General features: G+C 44.9%; 1 protein-coding gene across 5 annotated transcripts in view; it reads left to right on the top strand.

The window, feature by feature from the left end:
* Positions 1-3,241: 3,241 nt before the first annotated feature.
* Positions 3,242-13,897, top strand: part of PCGF3 (polycomb group ring finger 3) — a gene marked incomplete at its 5' end in the record, with an annotated part of 48,865 nt that continues 38,209 nt past the window's right edge. For 3 of the 5 annotated variants that reach the window (XM_082205164.1, XM_082205162.1, XM_082205161.1), the window contains one exon: positions 3,452-3,516. Of the gene's footprint in view, positions 3,517-13,897 lie in introns of all 5 variants that reach the window. The other 2 variants (XM_082205165.1, XM_082205163.1) reach the window with 2 other exon arrangements.

Below are 13,897 nucleotides of genomic sequence, written 5' to 3'. Positions count from 1 at the left end.
TTTGCGACTGGACTTAATTGTCAGGTGTCCCTTTACCTTTACTTCACGCTACCCACAACCACTTTTTATGACCCCACGCACCCAAAAGGAAGGAAGGGGAGCCTACATAACACAGCACCCATATGGCTCCCCAGGTCGGAGCACACAGAGCGCTCCTGCTGGGAAGAGAGTTCAAGAGGGGAACGAGGGAGGGAAAGTCCCTTTTGCCAACCAGCCCGAGGGAAAGGCCAGGACAGGCAAGAAACAGGAGCTGCAAAACACCCACTGACAGCAACAACCTCAAGTGACTCACTCTGTAAGCCAAAGGTTTCAAAAGCAGGAGAGGGAAGTTGGATCCCTGCCAGGGCGAGGCGGGAAAATGCATCCCCTCACCTCTTGTATGCCTAGCCTGTGTGGTGTAGCAGATGCAATCACATTGGAGGCAAAGGAAAGGGAGCTATCAGAGAATCACAGAACTGTAGAGTTGGAAGGGACCACGAGGGTCATCTAGTCCAACCCCCTGAAATGCAGGAATCTTTCGCCCAATGTGGGGCTTGAACCCACAACCCTAAGATTAAGATTCTCATGCTCTACAGACTGAGCAGTGCAGTTCCCTAACCACACAACCAGAGTTGCAGGCACATCCAGGGACGTTTTCTCCCTGCCCCCCCCCCACCAAATCCAGTCATAGTCTCCAATCACACAGGGTAGCCTTAGCTTGGTGGAATAATTTATACATTCAGTGCAGGGCATTGCAGCAGTGCTTGAGCCTTTTCGGGGAGAAAAGGCAAAAAAGGCGGAGAGTGATAATCAAATACAGCCATACCTCATGCTACATTTGCTTCAGGCTGAGCATTTTCAGGTTGCGTCCCGTGGCGACCCGAAAGTACCAGAAAGGGTTACTTCCGGGTTTCACCGCTCACGCACGCGCAGATGCTCAAAATGACGTCAGGTGCATGCGCAGAAGCGGGTGTCCTGCACATGCGCAGATGCGGGTTGCGTTCTGCTCATGTTGTGAACGGGCCTCCAGAACGGATCCCGTTTGCAGCCAGAGGTACCACTATACACACTTCCTCCTTCAAAAACATTTTGACGATTTTTCAAAATTCCCACCGTACGCTAATTTCACCCTTGAAATTTTGGACGTATGGCAACCCTACCCAAGGGAGATAGATGTCAGCAGCAGCAGCAGTGGGTGTTATTGAGTGCTTGGCAGAGGATTAACCCACTGCCACGACAGATAGTGAATACAGATGCAGCAGTGGCAGGGGAGAGGGGACACAACTCGCCACACATGGAGGACACATGGAATCAGTTCCATTCAGTGTGGCTCTTTCCCAAACGTTACTACAGCAGTGCTTGGAAACCAAGCCATATGAGGAACGGTTGAAGGAGCTGGGCATGTTTAGCTTGGAGAAGACTGAGAGGAGAGATGATAGCCATCTTCAAATATCTCAAGGGCTGCCACATGGAAGATGGAGCAACCTTGTTTTCTCCTGCTCTGTAGGGTAGGACCCAAACTAGTGGCTTCAAGCTCCAAGGAAGGAGATGCCGACTCAACATCAGGAATAACTTTATAACAGTAAGAGCTGTTCAAGAGTGAAATGGTCTCCTTTGGGAGGTTGTGGAGTCTCCTTCCTTGGACGTTTTTAAGCAGAGGTGGGATGGCCATCTGTCAGGGATGCCTTTGCTGATATTCCTGCATTCCTGAAGTTGCACTAGATGACCCCCAGAGTCCCTTCCAACTCTACAATTCTATACAGTGGTACCTTGGGTTAAGTACTTAATTCGTTCCGGAGGTCCGTACTTAACCTGAAACTGTTCTTAACCTGAAGCACCACTTTAGCTAATGGGGCCTCCTGCTGCTGCCGCACCGCCGGAGCACAATTTCTGTACTCATTCTGAAGCAAAGTTCTTAACCTGAGGTACTATTTCTGGGTTAGTGGAGTCTGTAACCTGAAGCGTATGTAACCTGAAGCATATGTAACCCGAGGTACCACTGTAGTTCTATGTGTAGTCACAGACAAGTAGCCAGAAAATGTATGAACTGGGGTGGGACTCAAACAGCAATTCATCTTGGTGTGGGGATGCAATCGCTCTGTAAGCCCCTAAATTGGAGCTTTCCAAACTGTGCGTGGTGACAGACTACTGTGTCACCTGCAGTGTGCAGGTGCGTCGCGCGAACGCTTTTATACGGGATATTAGCTTAACCTCCGGTTTGTTAGTAAAACTGAATTACTGTGTGGCCAAATGGTGCATGTCTAAAAAGTGTCGCGGAGACGGAAAACTTGGGAAGCTCTGCCCTAAGTCTTATTATATATACCCAAAATAAAAAAAATTCCTTCCAGTAGCACCTTAAAGACCAACTAAGTTAGTTCTTGGTATGAGCTTTCGTGTGCATGCATTTCGTGTGCATGCATTTCGTGTGCATTTCGTGGTATCTGAAGAAGTGTGCATGCACACGAAAGCTCATACCAAGAACTAACTTAGTTGGTCTTTAAGGTGCTACTGGAAGGAATTTTTTTATTTTGACTATGGCAGACCAACACGGCTACCCATCTGTAACTGTATATATACCCAAGACCTCGCTAAGCGTGACTGAGTTTTTATTTATTTTATTTTATTAGGAGTTTCCAAAACATTTTGCTGACACGCTAGCGAAGGCAACAGGGCAGCAGCAGCTGTCGCTTTAACACTGCTGTGTGGCGATCTCGCAAGCGTGGAGGAAAAGCGAGTGGCAAAGAAACGCGGGGGTCGTGAATATGCGGGGGGGGGGCGAGCCCCACTTCCATCAGGGCGCGAGCCGCGACCTGGGCCCAGAAAGCAGCAGCCCCGTCGCCATGGGAACGGAAGGTGCGTGCGTGCGCGCGCGCGCGCGCACACACACACACGCGCGTGGGGAGGGGGGGCGGCGGCGGCGTGTGCGTTAAAGGTCCTCGCGCCCTCCGACGCACTCCCCCTCTCCCGTGGGCGTCGCCAGCCCCTGCCAGGCCCCGCCCCTTCCCCCCCCCCCCCCGCCGAAGGTTCCCTTTGCCCAGGTTCTGAGGGACTTGGCCCGCCGACCGGCACCAGCTGCTGCTGCTGCTGCTGCTGCTGGTGTTGGCGGCGAGGCGGCGCGCGCTGGGTCCGTCCCGAGCGCGCATGCTCCGGGCCTCGCGGCGGCGCCCCCGCTCGGGCGCGCTCGGCTCCGCTCGGCTATTTCCGCCTCTTTGTTGTACTAACTCCCGACCGGAATAATTCCCCCCCCACCCCCATTCTAACCTTCTCCGGGTTCCGTTTATATATATATATATATATATAGATATAGATACACATATACACACGTCTGTCTCCATATCTGCATATATATATATATATATATATATTAAAAATAAATTAAAAAATAAATATCCCCCACCGGCGAGTGTGTCTGAGGGGAGCGGGCTCCCTCCCCCCACCACCCCACCCGCGTGGCCGGCGCCGTCCTCGCTGCTGCTGCTGCTGCTGCTGCCGCTGCTTCCTCCTCCTCCTCCTCTTCCTCCTTCTCCCCCCAGCCAGGTCAGTGTCTTCTCCCCCCTTCTCGCCTCCTTCCCCTGCCCGGAGTTGCGGCGGAGGCCCCCGCCGAGGGCTGACTCCCTCCCTCCCTCCCTCCCTCCCTCCCTCACGCCTGTGGGCCAGAGGTGTTTTTTTGGGGGGGGCGGCCGTGAGGGGAGACCACCCCCCCCGCGCCCTCACCCCCCCAAAAAAAACACGCCTCGCGTGACGGGGCCGCCGCCCCCTGCTTCCCTCGACGGGAAGGGGGTTGTTATTGGGGAGGGGGGCAGGTGGGGAGGGGGGCAGGTGGATGTGCCAAAGGTGCGGAGGGCCAAAAGCTCTTGCTCGCCACACACCTCTGGGATTTTGTGGGTTTGGGGGTTTTTTTTGGGGGGGTGACTATGTCAAAGAAGGTGTTGGTTTAAGAAAAGGGGAAAAGGAGAGGGAATTGGGGAGGTGGGTTTGAAGGGTATGCGCGCCCTCAACTTTCTGCGACTGCAGCAAATGCCCTCCAGGGAAAGGGTGGTGGTGGTCTTCCTGGTCCAGAGTTGGAGACTTTCTCCTTCTACCCCACTCCTGGTAATTATAGCCCTCCTCCCCACAAAGCATAAGCTGGTTTTGATAATAATAATAATAAGTCTTCTTCCCCATGGCGATTTGCCTCCCCACCCACCTCTCTAGAAGTGGAAGGGGTCCTTAGATCTTTCAGAAATGTGTAACTCCTCTTACACACACTCTCTCTTTTAAAAGGATTTAAATAGCTTGCATTGAAAAGCTACCATTGATTTTATCTGCTTTCTCAACCCACCCCAAGTTGTGCCAAGGAGTAGTCTCTGCTTGTGTGGTGACTAAGGGCTGGTTCACACCGGCGCCTTGCTTGTACTATGGTGGTTCCCATAGCCCAACTGCAGTTTAAACTGGAAGGCTGCCACATGGGTTTGATGGTGTACAAAAGGAAAAGAAAAAGGGGGAAAGTGTGGTTTGCTGTGGTTTATTGGGGATTTCGCCCTGGCGCAATTTAAGGTTACTGCATAGTTGTGAGTTGATCTGCAGAAGTCTGGGCTTGATATCAGCAAGTAACTAACTTGAGGCTTGCCCACATCGGAGCAGCCTGGGCTCTCAAGGTGTTCATGGCCTCAGGTGTCTATATGAGTGTTATTTGTTGTAATGAAGTATTGTTTTTGTTTGTTTCTGAATTCTCCACTCCACTATTTGATACTTCTCAGAGTTCTTCTTGATTTTGCCATTAAGGAAGTTCATGTCCAGCAATTTAGCCAACTGTTCTCACATAGTAAATAGTTTTAAGACCTCCTTTGATGGAAGCAATAGGAGAGGTGATCAAATCCGTAGTTGAGATGAACTATCTATAGTGCTATTGATAACTAAAGAATTTTGTTTCAGAAATTATTTTGAGTGGCTCTGCTATTCTGGGATGGGTGCACTGTCAAAAAAAAGTAGGAGATAATGTGTTAGTAAATGTGATGCAAACATGATTTACCTCAGGCTAGTGTATGCGAACTTGAGATCTGTACTTCTAGTGTTGGGGTGTAATTGAAGAAACACACTTTTGTGGCTTGAAGTTCAGTTTAACTTGGATTTGTTAAAATCACTTTATCATGTTGGAATTTCAGTTTTGTAAATGCTGTGGTCATGTGATTAGGATTTGGTGATAAATAGATACATCTTCATAACTAATTACAAGTGGGCTCTAGATTTTCATATGCTCCACATAAATTGCCCTAAATCTTCCTGCAAGAATTGGTATTTCTAGTTTAAAATGCTTGCTATATTATTTAATAAATGCAATGGTGTGTGAAAATGTGTGCTTTAAAGGTAAAGCTACACTTTTAAATCTAGACTCCAAATGTATTTTTATACCCTTTTTCTAGCAGTGTTTAACTTTATATGTCTGCTTATCCTTGAAGTTATCCATATATATATTTCTCCTTGTTATCTGATTATATTTTCATAGTATCTTTCTATGCATTCCTACGGTCCTGGGACAGTGTCTCAGGGGCTGAAGGATGGAATAGCTCTACCTGACGTCAGGTGGGGAGAGCAGATGTCTGAGCCTCCTCTTTGATGCCCTGGTCCAACTGATGAGAGCACTGACATGGAAAGGACCAAATAGGGGGGATTCTGGGAAGTTGCTGATATCCAAAAGATCCCAAGTCATCCTGGTCTCCTACTAAACCCCCAAACCCAGGGGAAAGCTAGATATGTTTCTGAGTGTGTCTGAACCTCTCCCTCTCTTTGAAAACAGTGGGAGGGAAATGAAAAAAGTCACATTTTAAAAAAAGCTTGGAAGTGGATGGCATTCACTTCCACTCTGCCAGCAGAGCCTGGGGGGAGGGCATTGGATGATGCCGTTACAACATCTTTGGTCCCTGCTCTTTTGCTGAGCTTCAGCCTAAAACTGTAATTCAGGCTTTCTGTTACCCCTGATTCAGAAGCTCTATTTTGCTTCTAACCTGTGATGACCTGTTTCACAAAGGTATTTACCTTGCGGAAGACATTACTGACACTTAAGAAGCTTTTTGCTAGGTCATAGCCAAACTTTGCACCTAAGAGAGATCTTATTTAAATATACTGACAGCTGCTTCACATAACAGAAGCTGGTATGTGTTAACTTTTGTACGTAAATGCTTCTTCTCCATAATGTTTGGGAACATTATGTGTGTGATTTTTATCCATGCATACAGTGCAGAACCTGCGCCTCTTTCTGTAATGTCTTGCAAAGTGATCTTAAGGCTGCTAAAATTTATCAAGGGTAGAAATGGAGCTAACATATACTGCAGTGATGCCAGAAGTTGCCTTAGCCAAGAGTTTTCAAGTTTTCTACCATTTCAATGTCAACATGTCTACTAGGGAGCCACTGTTGGTTTGCAAAAGATTCTGGGGTGTGTCTGGTGTTGACAATCTGTTCTTCAAGAGCATTTGTTAGGGCTGTTGGGCTTCATCATAGTTCTCTGCAAACAGAGAATACTTCTTAGCAGAGGGTTCTGTGTCTGCACGTTAGAGGGGAAGATTGGCAGTAGTGGGCAAGTTATTTATTTTAAGCAAACTGACCTGTCATTGCTGATCTTCTGATTAAAGAATCTCTGATAAGCCTATGAAACCATTGATTTAATCTATATGCGCTTGCTTTGTGATAGAAAAGATCAAAGTTCACTTTTGACCAATTTTACCCCAAATAGCCAAATCTTAGTGTGAAAATACTTTCAACTTAGCTTTGCAAGTCTTTATACTAACTTCATTTTCAGGTACCATTTATGTGCTGGCGCCTGCATTATACACCTTTAGGTGCCAGTCAAAAACGTTCCTCTTCTGCCAGGCCTTGGGCTGATAAACATCCAATACACTTTTAAATGTGTTGTGGGAAGGAGGATTATTGGTTTATTTTTGTTCTTGTTCTTATTATATATTTTTTATATTGTATTTTTAATGTTTTGAGCCGCCCTGAGATTTACAGATGAAGAGAGGTATACACATTTAATAAACAAACAAATAGTTGTTTGAAATAGAGCTGTTTGATATTAGCCATGGTAATCTGGCTTTGGAGTGGCAAGTGGCTCAGATAGATTTAATACAAAGAACTTTGTGTCTGCAACTAGTGAAATTAAAAGTGCAAGTCTCTAAAAGTGCACACCCATACATCGCATGCTTGAAAATGTTACAGATAGGTAGCCGTGTTGGTCTGCCATAGTCAAAATAAAAAAAATCCTTCCAGTAGCACCTTAAAGACCAACTAAGTTAGTTCTTGGTATGAGCTTTCGTGTGCATGCACACTTCTTCAGATACACTGTGTGCACACGAAAGCTCATACCAAGAACTAACTTAGTTGGTCTTTAAGGTGCTACTGGAAGGAATTTTTTTATGCTTGAAAATGTGATTGTCATGCTGGTTTTTGTTACATTCAAGCACTTCAGTTCTGTGTAGCTGTGATTGGTGCAGAAAGTGGCTTGGACCGATGCAGCCTTAGTGACATCCATCCTAGGTGAGGAAAATAGGGCAGGTCTGTCTTGTCACATTGCCTGTCAGCTGAACTCCCATTACAGCCAGTTACTATCATATTTCAGGCACTCAGGCTTATTCAGCTATAGCTGGCTCTGTGGTAGCTCCAAAGGCAGACAGGGGACTGTACGAATAAAATATTCTGAATTTTATATGCAGCCCACCTCTGCTGTGGTCCAGATTCAACCACATTTCACCTGTGAAAGGCATTTGCATGAAGCTGTTGCATAGTGTCTTAAGCATGGGTAGGCAAACTAAGGCCGGGCCGGATCCGGCCCAATCGCATTCTAAATCTGACCTGTGGACGGTCCAGGAATCAGCGTGTCTGTACATGAGTAGAATGTGTCCTTTTATTTAAAATGCATCTCTGGGTTATTTGTGGGGCATAGGAATTCGTTCATTTCCCCCCAAAATATAGCCCGGCCACCCACAAGGTCTGAGGGACAGTGGACAGTAGACCAGCCCCCTGCTGAAAAAGTTTGCTGACCCCTGCTCTTAAGGAATGGTTGGTTAGCGCGTTGTTGTTAGGCTGCCCCTCTGCCGCAGTGTCTTGGATTGGCCGACAGCAGCCAGTGGCCAAACTCCTTGGGTGTAAAGTCTTGCTGGTGCCACCAAATTCTACCTGATATTGAAGCTGCTTGCCAGGGCTCAGTTATTCATAGGACTGGACTGCAAGGCACTCCTTTTCTGTGAAGCAGGTTGGTTCACGTTGAGAATATTGTAACATTAAAATGAAAAGGCTTTTGGCTTGAATAGAAATATTGAAGAATGCCCTGTTGTTGTTTTTTTATAAAAATGATTGAGGGAAGAAATTAAGCATATTTATTCACTTTTCTACAGGGACGCGGGTGGCACTGTGGGTAAAACCTCAGCGCCTAGGACTTGCCGATCGCATGGTCGGCGGTTCGAATCCCCGCGGCGGGGTGAGCTCCCGTCGTTCGGTCCCTGCTCCTGCCCACCTAGCAGTTCGAAAGCACCCTTAAGTGCAAGTAGATAAATAGGTACCGCTTTATAGCGGGAAGGTAAACGGCGTTTCCGTGTGCTGCTCTGGTGCCGGCTCCCCAGAGCAGCTTCGTCACACTCGCCACGTGACCCGGAAGTGTTTGTGGACAGCGCTGGCTCCCGGCCTCTAGAGTGAGATGAGCGCACAACCCTAGAGTCTGTCAAGACTGGCCCGTACGGGCAGGGGTACCTTTACCTTTATTCACTTTTCTCCCTCAAATTCTGAGTAAGACAGGTTTTCCAGCTATTAAATGTAAAAAGTAAATTTAAAAATGAGCCACTGTTTCCCATGTGCTCACAATACAAATACTTTTGTACATGTATATGAACACCCCCTAGCAGAGCACCTCTCCTGGTAGAACATTTCCTTCCATGTCATATAACTTTCCCCATTCCAACAAGTGATCTTAGCACCACTTTCCTCAGCAATTCTCTGTTGATGGAATAATGTAAGCCATCAGCTGTATGAAGTGCTAAAACTTACTTCTGACTCGCGCCTTCATTCTTCAAATAAACTGACAGAAAAGTAGAGTATAATTTCTCACTCCCAGAACCAATCCCCAGACAGTTGCAACTTTTTCCTTTCTGATGTCCTTAATCCTGTCATTTTTTTTTAAAAAAACCCTGTCACTGCTTTGACAAGAATGAATGCTCCTCTCTTAGATATGTGGTTGAGCTGCTGTGAACAGATACCTTTTATTATCCCCTCCGATATGACCCTTGTGAATGGCCCTTGATTCCAGTGTTTATAAAGTTAAGATCAACCTTCTAACAGCAACACCAGCTTTTAAAAATTCTGTGAGTTTGGAAGATAACAGTGATTATGCTTTGGGAAGTTCTTATCAGAGAGTTTTATTCTTTAAAAAAAAGCTTGAGAAGCTTTATTCCACTTGAGATTATTTTTAAGGAAGTTTTTGTCCACCTCCAGTTTATTTTAAATGAATTTAATGTTCAGTGGGAATGAAGTGGTGGTGTTAAGTAAGGTGCCACTCACAGATGTGTCATTTGTCACTGTAATTATTTGTCGTTCATGGAAGTAGAACAAATGTTGTCATCTCACCAGGTATAGTCAGAAAGCAGGAGTCACATCAAATGTGAGAAATTTTCTACGTGAGAAACATTTCCAAATATGAAACAACATGCAACTATCATGCGTGGACTCCTGTCAGTTTCCTAGCTTGATGGATCAACTTGAAGTACACAGAGTGTGTGGCTGTACGTGTAGCATGTGTAGTTTTGCACACAGTAGAGTTTTCTTGTAGTTTTGAACTTGTTTGTAGAGAGAGTTACCAAAAAGGTTTGACACTGTTTGATCATAGGTCTATATGCCACAAATGTGTGTAGTGAAATATACCCAGGTTGCATTCTATTTCCAGGATTGAAGTGCTTCTCATGTAGGACTCTTGTCCTGTTTGTAGTGGCCTTGAGCTTTTAGTACTTTCATGGATTGTCAACCTTTTTGGCAATAGTGTGGCAAGTCAAGATCAAAATTGTACCACTCTGCTACGCAAGAAAGTACATATACAGCCTCCCTCCCATGTATGTTGAGATGCTGCTGCCTCTACTGATCTTGGGAGCTGGCAGAAGTGTCGGACTGACTCCGTTTTGATCTTTTTATTAGTTTAGGTATTAATCAGATATATCTGTGCCACAGCTGGTTGCATGAGATGACTTGCTCCTATCCAAGAGTGCCACAGATCCAAGCTGATCATGCCACTCCACAAGTTGACTACCAATGGGTTAGTCACAATAAAGGACAGGAAACTTTAGCAATAAATTACTAGTATGCTGTATGTTACCTGAACTTTTATGATGATGTTGTGTGTCAGTGACTATAAAGTAGGGATGAGCAGCCAAGGTCATCCAGACTAGTCTCATAGGTGAAAGAGAAGAACCCATTAGTCTTGGCAGTGGACTTTGGTTTAGAGCAGTGTTTTCCCAAACTTAGATCTCCAGTTTCCATACTACAATTCCCCCTATCCCTGACTACTGGTTTTGCTAGCTAGGATGATGGGAGTTGTAGTTCAAAAAACAGCTAGCGACCCAAGTCAGGGAAACACTTGTATAGAGAGTTGTTGCCCTCAAGGCGCTTTCTCAGGGTGGTTCTGCATAAACATAAATGCTGAGGGCTATAAAACCTACCAAGAATGAAACTGCTGTACCAGTTAAATGCAATTGAAAGCCTTCTACAGTTATACCATGTTGGAAGACATATCCTTCAAACCAAACACCCCCCGACATTTTGCTGTTCTCAAGAGTCATCAGACAGTTCAAATGCACACAAATCTGCTTCTATCTGTTGCTGTTCCAAAGCTGTGCAATTGTTTCTATTTACGTGTGTCTGATAGTGTGAAATCTGGAGCCACGTACTCCAAATCTGAACGCTTCAGCCCACATTGGGAGCTGTGAATAGAAGGACTCTGAAGTAGAAACTGTTGCCAAGGGTATTGACGAATTAGTAGGATGCAGTTTTTGAGTGCATGGGTTGGTCAATACTGTATGTTCTTGATACTTTCCAGAGGTGGGAGCGATTCATGGGAAACTACCCTAAGGGCTTGATTCAAAACCTATACATTATAACATAGTGCTTGAGGCTGAAATATAGTCTTCTTTATTCCTCTTCTGCCTGAAAATGGTTGCCTTTCTGTGTGCCACAGCAAATATTGATGTTGACCACATCTGCACCCCAGTAATCTACTTCCAAGTCGTCAGCTTTTAGGGGAACCCTCCCCCCCAATTAAGCACTGTTTGATGGAGGCTTACCTGGCAAATCACATTCTAAAATCAAATACCAAAAAATTGACAGTTTTTTCTGTTGCAGCTACTTTTAACACCCATTGCTCAATCCTAGGATCAGAAATATTTAATTCGGGTGAGTAGGTTGCCATATATCCGTATGCATGGGTTCATATCAGGTCAATTGGTAAAACCAAACAGAGCATTCTGCTTTACCTCCTTATTAATAGCAGTGATATATAATTCAGAACTAATGCAAACAGCTCTTTCATCTTTAGGAAAGTGCATGAGTGTTACTTTTCAGCTCAAAAATATTTTGATCTGCAATAGTTAAAAATGTCGGTTGCCAAGATAAGATTTCTGAATACACTATAGAAACCTACATGTTTTAAGTGCATTGCTCAGTTTCATTCTTCGTAAGTATGAATGCTACTTTTTGAGTAACTTGCTGCTGATCATTTAACATGTGCCATTGTTTTTGGAGAGTATGTTTATTCAGGGTTAGGTGGTTTTACCCACATGCAAGTGCCAGATATGTTAATTGATCTCAAACTTCAGGGTTGAAAAAGTGTTATGTGTGCAAACAAAGCTATTGCGTTCTCCAGAGATGCTGCAGGATACAAAAAAGAAAAGAAAAAAGTACTCAGTGGTAGCCATTTGAGTTTGAGATGTCCTAGCAAGCAACAGGTGGTGTTAGTTGTCATAGCCCTATGATAGTGTGAATGCTGAAATGTTGCACTCTGAAAAGATGCTAATTGATGATGTACCCACATACTCCTTCGATTACATATGGCATTGTTTGTATGGTAGGCCTACCTCTTCATTGGTGCTTAGTTTGCCTGGGATGCACATTTATCTTTTAAAGATGGTTTGGCTGGTGGAAAGAATTGGTGTCTATTCATGAGGTAGACCCAGTATGCAAAAGGTGTGGTAGATGCTTAGGTCCAGCATGAGATAATTTGGATTTCTTGGTGGCAGTGTTTGAAATTCACCAGGCACCAGGTCCCACCAGCACCACTTGCGATCAAGTGAAGATGCCCTGCCGCCAGGATGGCGCCTGATGTGCATCTGGAGGTGCACTGGGGATCCTTGGATCTTGCCTGTTTTCACACACTGAAAACACATCCTGTAGAAGTCTGTGATATTTTATCCGCACAATCAGAACAAATTTTAAGAACTATGAAGTTGTATTGAAAAAATTGACCTTCAAGCCGCCTGGCCCCAAAATGAGAACTAGACATTGGTTTTAGCAATTGGCGCCTAGCTTATATATCTGAGTTTATAACACTGCTCTTGGAATACACTTTCCTGGAAAATTGTCTTGCACAAGGCTCATTAAGTGATTAAAATAAATGGCAGCTACACAGGAGAGCTTCCTGGTGGGTTGCGCCCTTGGTGCAAGGCCATTTGCAAGCCTTAGTTTCTTGAAGCCTCATTGAAATCTCTATATCTGCAGGAGAGTAGGGCCTCTCTTTTTTTCAGGACAAACTGAATATTTCCTTTTAAAATCAGCTTTAAACCTGTGCTTTGTTTTTATTTATGCCACCTCCCCCCCCCCCGGAGCGCAAGGTTGCACACATTGTTCTCCCCCCTCCTCATTTAATCTATACAACAACATTGTCAGGTAGTCTAGGCTGAGGGGCAGTGATTGGCCCAAGGTGCATTGTGAGCTTCATGGCCTGTGGGGATTTGAGCCCTGGTCTCCCAGGTCCTAGTCTGACACTCTAACCACCGTACCATGCAGGAGTAAGCCTCGTGGAGTTCAGTGGGGCTTATTTCCAAGTAAGCGGATGTAGGATTGCAGCCTTAAGAATGTAAGAAGAGCCCTGCTGTATAAGACGAAAGGGCTACCTAGTCCAGTATTCTGTTCTCACAGTGGCCAACTAAATGTCACAAACTGGAATTTAAGTACAATAGAACTTTCCATTTGTGTCCAAATTTTAAATCGGGGGGTCAGTTTCTTATAAACTTCTTAAGTAGCTTGCTTAAGTTGGTATTGCATCAATTATATATGTGATTTTGGAAACAATAATTCATAGTATGTCTTCCTGGCATATGTGAGCATAGCTCAAATGCCATTTCCAGGTGGTCTCCCATCCAAGCAACTTAGGAGCTATAGAACTGTGTCATGTGCCTTCAAACCATCACCATTCCAGAATACAGTATTTGTCTGAAAGCGCTAATACAACCTTCAGTTTCTTTATTAGTTTAATATAAGATTCTCGTTCACTTTCTGCCATTTAATAATTGGCCAGATTGTATTGCCTTCTTGCTAAACAAGGATGACTGTGAACCGAATTCATCCTTTGTGAAACAGCTAGGTTTTTACAAACCTGGACAATTGCTTAGCATTGTTCTGTGGTGATTAACATCAAGGGTGAAATGAGCTTTAAGAAAGCAGGCTGCCTGGAGCAGCTCCATTTAATGAGGGTGTAGCTAAATTGGGATGATTTTTGTCTTCTGAAAATATCTCTACACTCTCAGGAATTCTGGATTTATGCTAATTTACCATCTTTCTAATGCATTTTACTAGTGGAAACCTAATTTTTAGGTTCAGCTTTTCTAGATGGAAAGTATGAGAAGTTCTGCAGTAGTTACCCTCTTACCTAGGGGTTCTCTGAGCTGGAACCACACATTCATGTCATGCCCCCAC

This window comes from Podarcis vaucheri, assembly GCF_965113315.1.
Source record: "Podarcis vaucheri genome assembly, chromosome: 17".
NCBI classification, from domain to species: Eukaryota; Metazoa; Chordata; class Lepidosauria; order Squamata; family Lacertidae; genus Podarcis; species Podarcis vaucheri.
Note: the sequence above shows the minus strand (reverse complement) of the source record. Positions and strands in the feature narration are given on the sequence as shown.